A 17,210-nucleotide genomic window follows, 5' to 3' on the forward strand; every position below is an offset into this window, starting at 1 on the left:
ACAGTGTAGAGTGTAGCCCTGTTTCTTTGAACTACCGTACATTAAGTTGAGAAAAAAAAGACTCAAGAGAGCAGACAGCGGCACCTTGCACTTACTATACATAACATGTGCGCGTGGCTAATTATTTTCTTGAATGCTTCTAACTTCAATAAACTGGCTGCACATTGTTGGAACAAAAGCCAGCTCAACAAGCCAAAATACCCCCTCACAGCTTCTAAAATTACATTTTCAGAGGCACAGTAGAAATAATAACACTCTAATCATTGCTAGAGTAAACACTATTCTGTTAAGAAAAACAAAAAGACATCCTTAAAGTTTGTATTTTAGTAATGAAAAGCAAACAATGGCTCCTGCAATTGCCTGACCCGTGACACAGAGGTGATGAAATGTCCCAACAGAATCTCAGCTTAGCCTTGTCTGTCTCATGAGAAATGAGCTGAAATGATTCAGCCGCACAAATGGTAGAACCACAGATGTGTAATATCTCTATCAAACTCACGTCTCTGTGTTTTCACAAGGTTAGATACACACAGAGACACCCACTGGAATTTCACATTTTACTCCTCCCCACCCTTCATCCATTCCCAAAGAATAATTGTGTGGTCAAGGTTACAACCACTGTTTGTGTTTGTTAGGTGATCATACAGCATATCCAAGGTAAGCCTCATTCCACTCTGGAGCCTTCACATTACAAAAACATCCACTTACATGGATTCATACACGGAGACATTGACCCTGGTTGGGAGTTTGGTGGGGGCAAGGAGGACCCAAACAGAATCCATATTTAATACTGTGTTCCCACTTGCACATGTACTCTCTCAAGTAAGCATAAAAGAGATATTGCTCTCTTTGACCAAGGCATTGTGGCATCAGAGATGAGCTGGTACCCTTTGTAAGTAAATGTAAATATGTGGTGGAATCCCACAGATTACATTCAAAATACAATGGATTACTGTTAGCTTGGCACACAGTGGTCACACAGACATGTTTCATTGTACTTGAAGTTGGAAGGCATGTAAGTGAAGTGGGAATGACATGTTCAGTGATCCAAACTCGTCCCGGAAGTCAGCGGTCACAGAACACATTACTTTTAAACAAATGCAGTAAATTGTGAAATTATTACCCAAACTGTCTTCTGTAAGTATTCATTACACAGTGACTATCTGATTGAGCTTGGAACTACCATAGTTTCCCCTTTGCAGTAAGGGAATATTACTAACAATGCAGGAGAGCTCACTTTTGGTTTTAACTCCAAATTGTGGTTTGGATAACCTGGCTAAACTGATGCTGTCTAAATGCGTCGGCATGGTTCAACAGAAGTGCTTGTTGGATGTTTGAAAACCACCTCTCCCCACACCTTTCTGACGTTAATATTGAAAGGACTGGATGTGATCATTTTTGTAACTTTCTAAAACCAAGAATCTGAAAGCACACCCACTTCACACTGCGACTGGCCAGGTGTGTAAAGGTTAGAAAGGAAGCATGGTGTGAGCTTCCTTCTCAATCGCATTTTTGTTATTGATCATAATTTTTGTACCTTTTTTGTATGTACAAATGAGTGCAACCAGGGCTGCAGCTAATGATGATTTTAGTATTCAAAGCTTCTATAGCTTCTATAGATTATTTCAACGATTCATCGATGTGTTGTACCTCTTAACATTCCAACGACCCGCCCACGGGCCGTCAGGTCCTGGCGGCAGCTTTCGGCATGTGCACACAGCTGATTTGTTAACTTCATACTCATACGATATACCGTTTGAAAGCTAAAATCCTTGTGATTCGACCAATGCAAACCATTTCAAGATACAATCACCACAGCGGGTACAATAAGCGCCTCTGTCAGACCACCCAGTACAAGCAAAATTGACGCGACTCACCTATGAAGCCTCATATTAACTAAGGGGCGGTGCTGTTTCAGGAAAAATATGCTAAGATATACACTCAGAAAACCTGTGTAAAATAGTCATTTTTCATGGTATTGGTATGAAATTTAAACTAGGACTAGGTAAGGCTTTATCCTGTGGTCCTACAGTGTTTTCCAGCTAATAAGTCCCAGCTATAGTTGTCTGCACGCATTTGTTAGCAAGCATTTTCAGCGGAAACAAAAAATATATTAGTTTTAGTGTGTTTAAACTTATATTAATCAATTCCAGTAGCACTTACAATCATTCTGACTTTTGGGTTAGACACTATCCATTAAATCGATGAATCGTTTCAGCACTAATTGCAACTCTATTAAAGGGGCGATGTGTTTTTGTCAGTGGCCTCTAGCAGTGAGGTTTCAGATTGCAACCAGTATCTCCCCAAGCTTGTGCTTGTGTGCTGAGATTTACAGCAATGTCAGCACAGCTAAATTTAATGGGTGATAACGAGTAAGTACACTTAGTTAGATAGTGAGCAAAACTGAATATTATAATAAAAATATTTAAAAAAGATTGTTGCTACTGGGGGGGACCCCGAATAGTCAAAGATTCAATGATTCGATAGGAGGAGCCTGATTCTAATCCCAATCTTACAGTCAAATCTTTGCAGAGCCAGTATGAAACAAGGGTCATACCATTTTGGCTATATGGGGGTTCTCAACATCTGATTTTACATAGAACTACCAGTTTTCTCCCAATGAATTAATATACAGCCTATTATGATATAAATATCAACACATAATGTGAAAAGAAAGAAGCTTTAATAAATCTTTTTAAAGTGAGTGAATAAATCCAAAATTGTAATTCTAACCCTCAAGGAAGGGGGCGTCAGTGCACATGTGTGGCATAGTGTGTATGTGGTAGAAGAAGCAGAGAGCTGGACCAGCTGCAGAGTTGTGCGTGAACTTTGTGGGACATTTGAATCATTTATCACCATTGATGAACCACACAATAAATATTGTATCATTTTTAACAGTACTTGAAATAGACCCGCGGGGAACTGCAACGTGCATATACAGTATCTCACAAAAGTGAATACCCCCTAACATATGAAGGGTGTATTGTAAATCTATATAAATCAATAAATCTAAATTGAACGAAGCAAACAACGCCAGTTCCATGCTAATCTAGCTGACTACCCCTGCCATGCTTCACTATTTGTATTAGAAACAAATTGTTCCACATTTGCTTTGAACAGTTACACCATTTCTTACAGGGTAAAACCAACACTGTGACATAATACCAGTACCAGTGTTAGCTGGTGAAGTAATGTGTCAAGCCATACAACTATAGTATTTTGCAATGGATATATAGATACGTTAGCCACTGTTCAGCATTAGCCACCAAGCTAACATTATCCATCTTAAGCCATTATAAAACACAAAATCATAATATATTTCACATGCTTTGCAGTAATGTTTATTTACCTGTCCAATAGGATGAAAGCCAAATCTGGATCAGTTTTCATATCTTAAACAAAGCGGACAAAATGCCTTCCCGATGTTTACAATGTTTTCACCTGAAGTTGGTCTGATCCTTGTTTGGCCTGACGGGCTTCAGCACAAAAATCCTTTTGGTTGTTTTTTATCCTTATGTTCTGTTGGTGTCTGTGTTGTGCTGGGAGCATTTTTTGGTGCTAGCGGACTCCATTTTGTTAGCTTACAGTTAGGCTGCAACTGACTATTTTGATAGTCGATTTAATCTATCGATTATTGAAACGAATAATCGACTATTCGGATTATGAATCGCAAAATGACACAATGCCTATAAATTAAACCTGAGTTTTAGGTATGTGCTAATTAACAGTCAAGACAATAAAATAAATACTGCTTTTAAAAATGCATCTTTTAATGAACGTTTCTGCTGCAGCAACAGAAAGTTCCACTGAAATCACGTCCTGATAAGCAGCTGATCTGCTCTTTAGTGACGGAGCAGCTTTCACGCTAGTACTGCAACACCCCGGGACAAACTGACACTGTATACAAAGAAAGGAATAACGTCATGCATTTCATTTGCCGAATTTACAAGAGTGGATCAATAATAATTGTAGTAGACAGTGTTTCATCTAACTCAACAACTCACAAAACTCAATGATTTTTTTTAAGGGAGATTGGGGCGGATTACCTGCCGCCTCACGCACAGACAGGAGAACTGTTTTCTCTTCTTTAGAAAGTATGAAATTGTCCGATGTTGTCTAATCTTGTGTGCTCGGCAGCAACACATTCTCCAGCTGGGAACGCCACCATGAGCGATGCATCGTTTATGATTGTAAAGTCAGGGCACATCTGGAATGTGAACGCGGCCGTTGTGTATCATAATTATGCACTACTCTCAGCGCTATTACTGTAACAATCAATCAAATTGACCAACTGTATAGAAATCTTTTCAGCTCATAACATGAAGTAACACGGCTTTAACGTGAAGCTAGCTTGCTAACTAGCTTACCGAGACGAGACTTCATCATCCACAGAGACACAACATTACGCACCTCCTCTTCAGATGCTCTGGTGTTTCCAGGAGAGCTCAGCTTTGCTGCAGTTCACGACCTTTCTGGAGGTTTTAGGTTGTTGCACCCCTACTTACAGTTCAGAATTATAGGAGCCTTGAGAGCGCGCATGAACATGTGTAAACCAATGGATTTTGCAGAAAGTCCGACCCCATTTCTTCACATAGGAAGCAGCAGGGTGGCTGTACTAAGTGAAAAGTTCATTTTTATGTAAGGTTATAACACATTCAAAAATAGGCAATAAAAACGGGATTCATTTTATTTTAAAAAACTACATATAGCCCTTTTAATGTTTTTAAGGAGAGCCTGCCTCGGTAATCCCATTTGTATGACGACCGCTGTTACTGTTTGATACAGCTATAAAAACATGTACATGTTTTGTATTGAGCATACCCCCACCTACTAACTACTAGTTTCTTTCCCCATCTGACATGTTATAGCAATGTTACCATGTTCCTAGATGACCAAAAGTATGAATATATGACCCATTATGCAATTATCCTGTAAGGCACCAACCATCCATCCACCTAGCTAATAACTTACTTAACTACTTATTTACTTGACTGTTAAAGTCGTGTCCATCTCACTGTTGGTGTACAGCCAAGTGAAACGGGATCCACCACCCTATCAACCCTCCACCACCCTCTGTTGCAGCAATATGTATACAGCAATTCTTAAGTTAATATAGATTCAAACTGGGAGTGAAAGAAAAAGACTTTCACTTTTTAATCTTCTCTACATGTCTTGTTTCTTTACCTTCCCTGCATCATCTAGGCTGCATGCAATTATCCAGCCATCAAAGACAAGCTGCCGTGCCAATCACCCTATCAAGGGTTAAAGGGACACACTTGTCTGCAGCAGTACCCCTTGCACATCTCTGGCCCCGGCGCATCTCAGCAGTCTTTGCTAATGACTTGTAGCCAACAAATTCCTAAGACTCTCAGGTGGCTTCCTCCAACCAGGCTCTGTGCCATGATGAAAAGCCTGAGATAAAATAAACTGACAGTTGCAACTCATTGCGAGGAGCAGGCAGCACCCTAACAGCAGCTGAGACCCCGGGAGCCCTCTCTCTTTCTTTTTTCATCCTTTCCACCATCACCCCCTCCATTCTCCTCTGCCCTCCTCCTGTGTGCCTCAGTGTGTGTGTGTGTGTGTGCGCATGGGTGATAGACTGCAAGTGTGTACGTTTGTTGTTGTATGTATGAATGCACTGGTCGTGCAATTATGTGTGTGTGTGTTTGTGAGCATCTACATGTAAAAATGCATGGGTGGATGAGTGTGTTCTGCAGAGGGGGTGTAGGATAACTACTGGGAGGGGAAAGTATATACCCCTGCCACTGTTCCCTAATTAAAGCCCATTCCCGCCTCTTTTATTTCAGTCCATTAAGCAAAAAACTGTGGCCACCCCTCTCTCGCTTCCACACATGACACACTCCAATCAATACACTCCCACTGGCTGCCTCACTGGCTGCCTCACTGGCTGCCTCACTGGGTGCCTCAAATGAATTGATTGCAGTGCAACATTATGTCTAATTGAATTTTTCAGGAGAGGTCATGCAGAGCACTGTTGCAGGCTATCAGATGTGTTTTAAAGGTTGAAACAAAAGATTTTTCAAAAAATAAATACTAGTGACATTCTCTGAATCCCTTTGTCTTGTTTTGTAAAAACAGATACATGACCATAATAATACACATTATTATGGTCATGTATCTGAATTATTTGTTGATATGTCGTTAGACTTAAAAATCATTATGTATAGCACCTCAATACAAGATTAATTATTTGCCTGACTTATTGTAACAGTTTTACTTACATCTGGGCAGTACACCGCAGCTAAGCTACAAACATAGTTCAGCCACATGGCTATCCACTTAGCTCAGCACCACAAAGGTTCACATTAGCACATCAGGCCCCGGGAGAGAGCCTCCTCCTGGTTGGTGGCTGTGGGGGTTAAGCCAGGGATGGGGGAGACTGGCAGATGGTTCAGTGGTATGTCTGACGGACTGACTGATGGATGGATGCTCAGTGCTGACTCTGTCGTTCTTCTGTTGAGTGTATGGTCACCGTCTGTACAGGAGTCCATTTGTAAGATATTTATATGGACTGCCATCTCTTGTCCTTAGCTTCTTGATGCATCAATAAACATGAAGGTGACATTTCATAGGCTACCATTCAGACTAGGTGTTAGCTTTTTGTACTTGACAGTATTTTGTAATGGGTAGTATGGAAAAATTTTGGTTGGTACACACAACATTTCATAAGCCTCCATAGAGAGAGCTTTACCTAAAGTTAGAAGAGAGACAATATTCAGATGTTAGCAGCCACCTGTTCTAATACTCTGTGTCATGATCTTGGGTTTTACTGTGTTGTTTTTCTGTTATATTGTTAAATGTCTATTTCTGTTTTACCCATTGCCTCTGTGTTCTTGTTTAGGTTTTTCAAGTTAAGCATTGCTTCCTTGTTTTCTGTTTTTAGTTACACATATCCTTGTGTATTGTCTGTAGCTTTACTTCCTGTTTTATTTTGTAATTTTGGTGAGTGGTGTTTTTGTCTAGCTTTGTTTCCTGTCTACCTTGATTCCTAATGCATCTCACCTGCCCTGCCTGCTTGTGTGTGTGAGGTGTGCCCCTTTATATATTGCGATCAATTGTGTTCAGTCCTTGTGGTGTCATCATCAAATGTAGAGTGTTTTGCCCTGTCCTCTGTTTCCTTTGGTTTCCTGTCTTTTGGATTATTCTGTTGTGTTCTGGATTGATGTTACTTTTGGATTCTTCCTTGGTTTGGAGTTTTGCCTGCTGTGCTCCGAGTAAACCTGTTTTTGAGTTTTCATTAAATAAATCCTCTTTGACCTGTATCCTCCTCGCAAGTGTCTGCATTTTGGGTCTACACCTCTGCCTCCTGCCACTTCTCTCAGCCTGTCTGATACTCTGGGTGCCACAGTCTCATCTTTCTTTCTAATTGATTTGTTCGCCTCTGCCAATGAGTTTCTGTGCAAACATCTCATTGTGTGTCTTTAGTGACCACTACAGCTGTTCCCATGCCAATTAGGACGGTGGCTCAAAGCAGGTGCCAAGGCAAATATTTAGCTAATTATCAATATTTAATAGCATTTCTGCACTGGCTCCTTTCCTAAGGTCCATCAGATGCTATTAAATCTCACCCCATAGATACACAGTTATGGCACGTAATAACTACTTGAATATAAAAGAGATTAATAATTTAAAGTGAGCCAACAAATTAGGACCCTCATTTAAAAAAAACTAGGCTTGAAACCATTTTGCATAAAACCAGCCCGGTTCAAGGTAATGCCAAGGCTCTCCTGATAAAGAATTACAGCATTAATTCAGCAAAGTGAACTTATTGCTCCTACTCCTTCTCAGAGATCCCTGGAGCATTCTGAGTAGAGGAATGAAATGATAGCATTCATGGGCACAGAGGCGCTTATTTCCATCCCCCCCATCAAACCTATTCTGAATTTTGAGTGTGTATGTCTGTGTGTATTGTGGTGAAGGGGGAAGGATTGGTCCTTTTCTCCTTGTGGTACAATTGCTTAGGTCCCTGTGAATACTGAAGGTTCACCCCCCAGAGGGGCTGAAGTGGTCTGCCTCTACCAGAGGTCCATTGTGTACACACAAGCAGAAACAGACACACAAACACGCACGCTGTGACCTCTCTGGGTCATTGCTGGAATTACATAGACATATCCCAGCTTTTGATGTAGAGATCTTGACTGGCATCTTAATTGACTCTCCAAACTGTGTCAAATGACTGTGATCAACAGGAGTCACCAGGTCTTTACCCTAAATATCCATCTCTGGTTACAAATTGAGCTTGGCTGTCAGTGTAATTGTGCTTTGATGTATGTACAAATTATACTCTTAACACGATGACAGACACATAATAGGGTTCATTTTACATATGTATTGTCTTGAAAACCCGTGTGTTGAGAGGGTTTTGTGAGATTTTCAACATTAAAGTGCTTTTTCAGAATTCTTGTTCAAATCCCACTGAGCAAACACTTCAGTTTGTGCAGGGAGAACTGCAGCACTTTGCGCGGCAAACTCTTTTAATGGAGCACGTTGCTGGAGGCACCGTTGCTTGCTTGTGTGATATTATCATTTACCTGCTGTTTTGAATTTTATTTGAATTGGGATGAAAAGATCAGGAAAAGGTGTTCACTGGCAGACATATCTTAACGCCTGTTTTTGTTTCTAATTTCAGACATGCTAAATTACTTGACATAATGTTTTATACTTTTATACTTCCTTGTGCCTTCTGGGATTTAACCTGCTTTGGCAAAGAGGGAGAGAGTCTAAAGCATCTCCCCAAGGATATGCATGCAGAGGGCAGAAAACATCAATCAGCCATCTGATACCTTACATACTGGATCTTTGTTCATATGACAAGGTCTTGTCAAACATTTTGAATTGTATGAGGTGAATTGAACGAAATGAAGCATTCTCTAGAAAAGAATAACTAATTTTGGATCAAATATTTTGGCATTGTCAGTGTTTATAGATGCAATCTAAAGAAAATTAGTGTGTGACTAATTGTATAAACTTAAATTCTGATTTAAGGTCATATTTACCTACTTAAACATCTTTATTTCATGTGCAGTCTGTATCATTAGACTAACAGCAGTTCCAAACTTGCCCTCCATTCTAATCCTAATGACTTTGGTGATCCCCTGATTTTTCGTCTAAGGCCACCTTGAGGTCAAAATTTGTCCAGTATTTTGGTCTATGACTAAATACCTGCAAATATGACAGTAGAAAATGTTTGCATTGCATTATGCTAAACCAGGCGGTGAACATGGTACCTGCTAAGCATCAGCATGTTAGAGTTGTCACTACAGGCTCCCTGAGTCAGTGTGGTTGTAGACTGTACTGTAACTTTGGTTTAGTGATATGGCCAACATACAGTATTTTCTATTGAAGATTAACCTTTTTAAGGCTAAACAAGTTAGTTGTTAGGCCAAGAAAAAACTCTTTTAAACAGCTTTTTGTGATTTACAGTTCAGTATAGTAAAAATGGGACGCCTTTATTGCCCTGCATGGGATAAAGCTAGGCCCTGTAGTTCTTCAGGCCCTCTGAAAGGCTGAAGTATGAGACCTATCTCCACTGCAGTAAAATTAGCTGAGCTTGTAAACTAGTGGGAGTCAATATATTTTGGAATCACATGTAGAGATGTGTCAGCTCCCAGAAACCACAACGTGTTTTGTGTTGGTAGCCTGAGGAAAATCACTATCTTGTTTAAGCAAAATAGGCACAGTTGTACAATAGATGTTAACCTCTTGCATCAGTGTGTTCTGTAGGTTTATAAAAGATGTACAGTTTCAACTTGACAGTGTCATAACTTTGTTCAAGGTTCCTAAAGCAATACTGGCATGGTGAAGGTTTTGCTGTTACTGCCAGTGTAACAAATTAAAAGTTCATGTTCACTCTTGCAAAATCACTGTAAGCTAAAGTAAATATTGTTGCAAAAAAATCGCCAGCCAGTTGCAGGCTATGGGTGAGGCTGAGGAACAAAATGATGTTTGAATTTGGTGATATTCATTCACCTTACCTATAACTGTCACTCTTCAGTTCCTTCTTTCCCTTATTTAGTCCACCAAATGTAACTGATGTCTTACTCAATTATCAAGAATAATAATTTGCTGTTCTAGCAATGCAGCTAGTTAGCAATGCCAATTAATGACTGCACTGATTAGGCAACACAAACCATAAATACGGCCAAATAATTGGTGTTTGGCAACTAATATAATTTACAAAATTAAGCTTTATGCATGGTTATCCTTTTAAAGTGTGTAAGACTCTATTTGTCACTGTTCATAAGAGGTAAACATTAGCATTTTGAGATGTCGCACTAATTTAGCCAGGTAGGTGATTAGTTGGTTCACAGATGAATTATGTATGTCATGCTACATTAAAGAACACACGTTCAGCAAGTTAAAACAAATCAATATTTCAAATCGCTCCATGCCATAGGTGTGCTGTGTACAATTCATATTGCGCCAACATGCATGCAAACACAAAGACAGCTTCTTACTGTCTGGTTACACTCAAATCAATCAGAACAACAAGGCCTTACGGCTCACAGAGTAAGCTTATTTGGGAGAATGTTTGCTTGAATGAGAGGCTTTCACTCTACTGTGGTAGCCACTTTCTCATCCTCAGCTCCAACCACATGTTTTTTGTGCGCTCCAAACAACTAGTGAGCAGGAAAGCAAACGCCAACTTTAATAAGTCCCTTTAAAAGATGTCAGAGGTGCTACTTTTAGACTATGTCTAAATGTGGGCCCTGAACAACCCAAAAGCATTTAAATTTAACCATTATTGTAACTTGTTGATGACCAGCAAAGTTTAAGTATGTAGTTTTTTGTAACTTCAACTTTTAACACTGTCAAAAACAACAAAGTAACTGTTAAAATTTCAGATGCAATGTTTGGAGCCTTTTGTAAATTGGGCATATTGATATTAATATTCTCCTTTAAGGCTTCCCAAACATCCAGTATCAAAGCTGTGGTGAATTTGCAGTCTTTGAACAGTAAATATACTTGAAACATAAGGACATCAAAAAAGGCCTTCCCAAGGACACACATCTACAGGTAAAAATGAATTTAAGTATTAAAATCAACTGTGTGTGAGACTGTGATGAGACAAAGGAAAAAATCACACAAGGTCATCTTTCGTAAGAAAAGAAATTCCATTCCTGTGGGGCAGAAAAGACAGAACTTCAATGACTGACAACTTGTAAACCCCTAATAATGTACCTTATTTTAAAATGTTATTAATTTAACTTTGAGTCATTTGCTTATTTATTTTTGGTATTACAAAAAAAATGTTCAAATCTGAACTAGCAGTCTTCACATGTATACTTCCATTGTGAATATAAGATGTCTAAAATGTTCACTAATTGTTGCAACACACTGCAACTTTGTCGTCTTCCTGGGTATAGGTTACCAGGAGGAGCCACACAGCATAGTTTGCCTTGAGGAAGTCAAGGTCCCAGCAGACACTATATTGATACATAGAAAAACCTGTCATTGGGAAAGTATGTTTTATACTGCATAGTAGTAAGGATGTGTGTTTCCAATGATGGTTTGGGATTTGGTTGCTGAAATCAAATTAATCACTACTCAGAAATAAAGAAATGGCAGAAGACACGCTGATAAAAAATATTTATTTATCACACATATGGATTTTTCAAATTGAAATATATTTCACATTAATAAAGAGTCATCTGTCACCCACAAAAAGAAATAGAAGTCTCTGTTTCAGGAAATAATCCTTGAAAACTTCTTTTTTCTTTTTTAAACATGTTTGTTTATTGAGATAGTAGTTTTAACTTTTAACACTGTCAAGAACAACAAAGTAACTGTTAAAAAATTCAGATGCAATGTAAATGTTTGGAGCCTTTTGTAAATTGGGCATGTTGATATTAATATTCTCCTTTAAGGCTTCCCAAACATCCATTATCAAACCTGAGGTGAATTTGCAGTCTTTGAACAGTAAATATACTTGAAACATAAGGACATCAAAAAAGACCTTCCCAAGGACACACATCTACAGGTAAAAATGAATTTAAGTATTAAAATGAACTGTGTGTGAGACCGTAATGAGACAGGGAAAAAAATCACACAAGGTCATCTTTCGTAAGAACAGAAATTCCATTCCTGTGGGGCAGAAAAGACAGAACTTTTTGTTTTAGCAAACTGCCCATCAAATAAGCATAATTACCATCAGAATTCATACGGTGTTCTGAGACTCCTGAAGGCAAGCAGCCCCACTCAAATTAGGAGCTCTGATAAATCACCATTAATTAGCTAATAAAAGCCAGCAGGTGGTTCGGAGCCCAAAGACATTCCCCGGTTGTCTGAATTATGTATATTACAGCGGTGCACTGATAAAGTAAATGAGTAAGGGGAACAACAGATAGGAGTTATGGAGGGCCTCGTGTAGGGAAAATGCTCCAATCAAATCGCCTGCAATTCCACAATCCCACCCACAGGAATACAAGTGGCTCTGACCCCCACTCAAATCACATAACACACAGGCCTTCTGGTGTGAGGCATATTTATACATGGATTATGCATACAGAATACAAAGTTTGCATTGGCCCACCCCTGAATGAAGAGCTTGTAAAGATGTTATACTTTCATTATTGAAACATAAGGCAATTATTTGGAGAACAGAGAAACGCGGATTGATTGAGGCACAGTGACCTCTTTGCATCAATCCGACAAAGGCAGCATGTATTCTTAATCATCTTCATAATCATACATATTTACCGCACATAACCACACACGTGTCGTGGCTGCATTACCTGTGATGCTTAGCCAAGAATGGGACTTCCATATTAAGCTTAACCTGGGCCTTATTTAATTGGCTACCTATGTTGAAAATTCACTCAATATTTGGGGCTGTAATGAATGAGATATCAAAAAGTCATTAGTCCAGAAAGCTATGGGAGTTTAAAAATCTACTTGATGTTCTTGGCTGAATAAACTAGGTAATAATGACACTGTTTCTGTTATCACAAACCTGAAGTGTGTTTTTGTGCTCTTACAGTGTACCTGTGTATATACGTATGTGATTGTCCCTCCAGTAATTGTTGTGGTCTTAAATGCCTGATTTTGCAGCAGCTTTTCTAAAAAAGTGCAATTAAAGTGGTGATGTTAACCCTAACCCTAAAAATGCATATTTATAACAAACTTACCTTGATTTTTTCAGCATTTGCAGCTAACTAGGATACAACAGCCAGTGTCACAGTGATTTGTCTTGTCTGACGTCCTCCGTGTATTTCTGCCATTCTCCGTGTATGTTTTGCGTGTTTGTGAATAGATGATTTCCTTTTATGTTCGACCACAATATTATACATTTTGCAAAACAGTTTACCCCCGCTTTGGTAAAGAAGATCATCTAGATATTGTTTTTCACAGCCCTTTTTTTCGGCAAACGTTATGCATGTCTGCCGCGTCTTGTGAACAAGGAAGTGATAAGCTGACGTATTGCGGGAAAATTTGCGGAAAAGATTGGACAAAATTGCAAGTTGCGCTGAATTCATTGGATTTGTTGGATTTGTGTTAATAGTTGTGATCGCAAAATCCTGGAGGGACTGATGTACTGTATATGCATATTTTATGTCCCTGCAGATGACAGTTGCGCTGTTTGTAGCCAACTTTTATTACTGTATGGTTAATCAGTTAATCGTTCTTGCCCATCACCATTTCCTGGAAACCAAGATCAGTTCTCTAAATTGCTTGTTTGTTTGATATCCAGTTTACAACAATGTAAAACAAAGAAAAGCAACAAATGTTTTGTTGATGATGGCAAAAATGATAATAATGTTACTCCTTACCCAACATACCTTCCCAAAAATTCTTCATCAAGCAATGCATATCAGATTATGGACTGACAGATAATTAAAGAATATGCAACCCAAGCATAAGAGAATATTCATATTTCTCTCCATACCACAAAACATATTCCAGCTTTGATCATTTTTTGACAGTTCCGTCACACATGGAGTAATATACCCAGAAATCCAAAACGCAGTTACATTTTTGTAACGCTCCAGTTATTCCTAATATGGTTGATCAACACGTGCATTGCATTGAAGTTAGGCATAGCGTGTTTTGACAGCTGTTCAATGTTCACATTTTCAAAAAATCTGTTTCAATGTTTTGGAAAGCTTTGACAATATTTTAATGCCCTTAACTAGTGTCCAGATACTAGGATCTTCACTTCCATGGTCTTCACTGGTTTTCACATCATAATTGCACACAAGGAGTGCACACACACACACACACACTTATTTAGAACAAATATGTATATAATAAATAGTTTGTTAATAAACTCTTTTACTTGAACAATGATGTTCACTGTTCTACTAAATTTCTTTGTGTGCTCCTACATTTTTTCATTTAGAAACACATGTACTCTTTGGGGGGGAAAAGTCAGTGTAGAGCCCTGCTTATGATATGGACCATAAAAGAAAAACCAGCAGAAACTAATTTAAGAGCATCACCATCAAAAATATTTTATTTGCCTGGTGGAAAGCCAACCAGACATTCCATTTAAAATCCTCACCCCACTGCCCTAACCCCAATTTGGCATAGCCCTATATTTCTTATCAACAATAAACAAGCATAGAAACTGAGATGAGTAGCCAGCCAAAGGCACCTACTTAGTGATGGCTTGCACATGAGCCTCGATTTTCTTAAAAAAAAACAAAAAAAACTGACCATTGTTATTTCCAACATTCAACTGAAAGAAAGCATTAAAACACTATTGGGATCCACAATGTTGAGAGTCATACTCCTTCACTGTGTCAAAAACTGAATTAATCCACTCAAGACAATATTGTGTCTCTTCCAATGGACAAATGGCCAGCTGACTTAAACATAGCAGAACTTAATATCAATTGGCAAAGCACATGAACAAGATATTTTCCATGACCTGCAACTCCAAAAATCTGTTAATATAGTACAAGGGCCAAGAGTTCATATCACCACCCACAAAATGTACTGCATTGGCTTCACAAATAACAAAACAGTATCCAAACTCAACCAATGACTTATTTCATGCTTCCCGTTTTCAGTACTCCAGTCCAGGAGGTCATGAGCAAGCTATCAAAGATCCTCTGCTTCAGCATCCCTTCTTTGCCCTCATCCATGTGTCTTCTGGGTGATCTGTCTACACTTAAAGTCACACAGCAGTTCACACCAGCCAAGAAGACTATATTACTTCACTGGAAGAACAGAAGCCATTTATCCACCAAACACTGGCTTTATTTGCTAACTGAACTTTCCAGTTTAGAAAACCTCACAGCTGTCTCCCAGGACGAAATTAAAAATTTTGAAGACACAAAATTATCTGATTTTTTTCAGTATGTTATGAGCCCCTCTTGATAGTGTTTGTACTTTGAGTTTTACTTTGTCAGTTTTTTTTTGTTTTGTACTATCTTTGTAATTTTTTGTTATGTTTGTTGTATGTTATCTTTGTCTTGATGTTGTTTTCACAAAGTGTTAAGTGAAGAGAAAAATAAATAAATATAATATATAAGTATTATAAATAAATCCTTATCAAATATGTTTTGCCGATTCATAGTCTATTTGCCTTAATGTGCATATATTGAAGCTTTCTAGCACTTGCATTTCAGACTTTAACTAAAAAATTTGAATAAGAAAACATGGCGCACACTATTTCCTGTTGATTTAATATAAATGCTCTGATGCCAACAATTGACGTAGATTGTGTAATAAAATTAAAAAATACTTCAACAATTCCTGTGGAGTTTTTTTGTAAATAAACATATTCATGTTTACATATAGTATTTCTCACCGAACTGCATAGTGTTACAGAACACCAGGCTGAAAAACAATGTTTCACTGCCCTCTGTGGTTAAAAGTCTCTAGTCTGTTTCACCTGTGATCCCACACAGCATAACTTAGTGTGTTTTGGAGTGGTCAGAAGTGTGCTTGTAGAATCTGTAACCATACCCAACAATGATCATGGGATCCTAAAGAGCGGCTCTATATCTATATCTATATAACTCCAGCAAGGTAAAGAGTTAAATCACTAGAGGTCAGTTGAGACAAAATTTTCAAGGGGTGTTAAGTTACCAAATTCCACTAGCAGGAAGCACAATATTTGTTAAAGGCAATATGTTTCAAAACACCATTTTAAATTAAATATTGTTGTGCTGCAGAGATGCCATGAGCTACACATCATATTCTACAGACTTAAGAAAACCTCTTTGTTTGGTACAGATCCCCGCAAAATTCACACTACATTACTACACTACTCATTTAAATATATTTTTCAATGACAATTAGAATAATGATGTATAAATTCCCTCTTAGATTGCAAATCATATCGCATTTGCAATGTCAGTCAAAAAAAACGCAGTGTTTTTTCCAACAATCGTTCACTCCTACTCCATAGCACTCCTAGTGGTCACAAACTCCACACGTTAAAAAAGGGTTTCAAATTAGTTACCATATCTGAGTAGAAAAATACGTAAAGATGTGAATAGTCTTATAACCAGTATTTTCTACAAAATGACTAGTATCATGGTAAATTTGTAGATTCACTAAGTGGGCTCTTATTACTTATACAAAACAGGAGTCCCACCACTTACCTTTGGAGAGGGTGTATCTGAAGTGCCCACTTCATATAATCCCTGCGAAGCATCATTAGCCTGAACAGGGGTTAATAGAGGTTAAATCAACATGCAAAAGCTGCTTTGATAGCTGCTTAGCTGCTCGATCATAGTTGATCACTGATTTTCACATTCATTTATCACAAAAATAATGTTTTGTGCAGTTTGATGAACTGTTGTTTTTGTGAAGTGGCATATTTTGCATATTATCATCCGTCTAACTCTGTTCAATTCTGCCACAACCAAGTTTCCCTGTCAGCAAACACACTCAGAAATCTAGTTTGCTTCTTTCCTCCTTGGGTAAATGAGCTCTTTTCTCTGGGTTAGATGTCCTGAGGCAGCCACTTGGCAAAGGGTGAAAGAAATGGCAAAAAGGCATCCACACAAGTGGGACATGGGAGCAGATGGGACACTGATTGCAGTGTTGTTTACAGCTGTTGAGGTCCTTCTACATTGCTATATAGAGGTCAGAAACTATGTCTGTCTGCCACATTTCACAGCACAGCCACTGAGATACACAGGCATCTCCCCAGCAAAGCTCACTGTCAATATTAGCAATTTTAAAGAAACATGCTGAGGGAATATATGTTTGGTATTTTCAGCAACGGGGTTTAT

The 17,210-nt window shown here is 38.5% G+C and overlaps 1 long non-coding RNA gene across 1 annotated transcript in view; it reads left to right on the forward strand.

Moving 5' to 3' along the window:
- LOC119898855 overlaps positions 1-15,717 on the forward strand; it is a 33,424-nt gene extending 17,707 nt beyond the window's left edge. The window contains exon 2 of the long non-coding RNA XR_005443651.1: positions 15,033-15,717. This is a non-coding gene — a long non-coding RNA (uncharacterized LOC119898855). The remainder of the gene's footprint in view (positions 1-15,032) is intronic.
- The last annotated feature ends 1,493 nt before the right edge of the window (positions 15,718-17,210 follow it).

The sequence above is a fragment of the Micropterus salmoides genome, unplaced genomic scaffold, assembly GCF_014851395.1.
Source record: "Micropterus salmoides isolate LMB-PRFRI ecotype aquatic unplaced genomic scaffold, ASM1485139v1 Ms_hic_scaffold_12, whole genome shotgun sequence".
Taxonomy (NCBI): domain Eukaryota; kingdom Metazoa; phylum Chordata; class Actinopteri; order Centrarchiformes; family Centrarchidae; genus Micropterus; species Micropterus salmoides.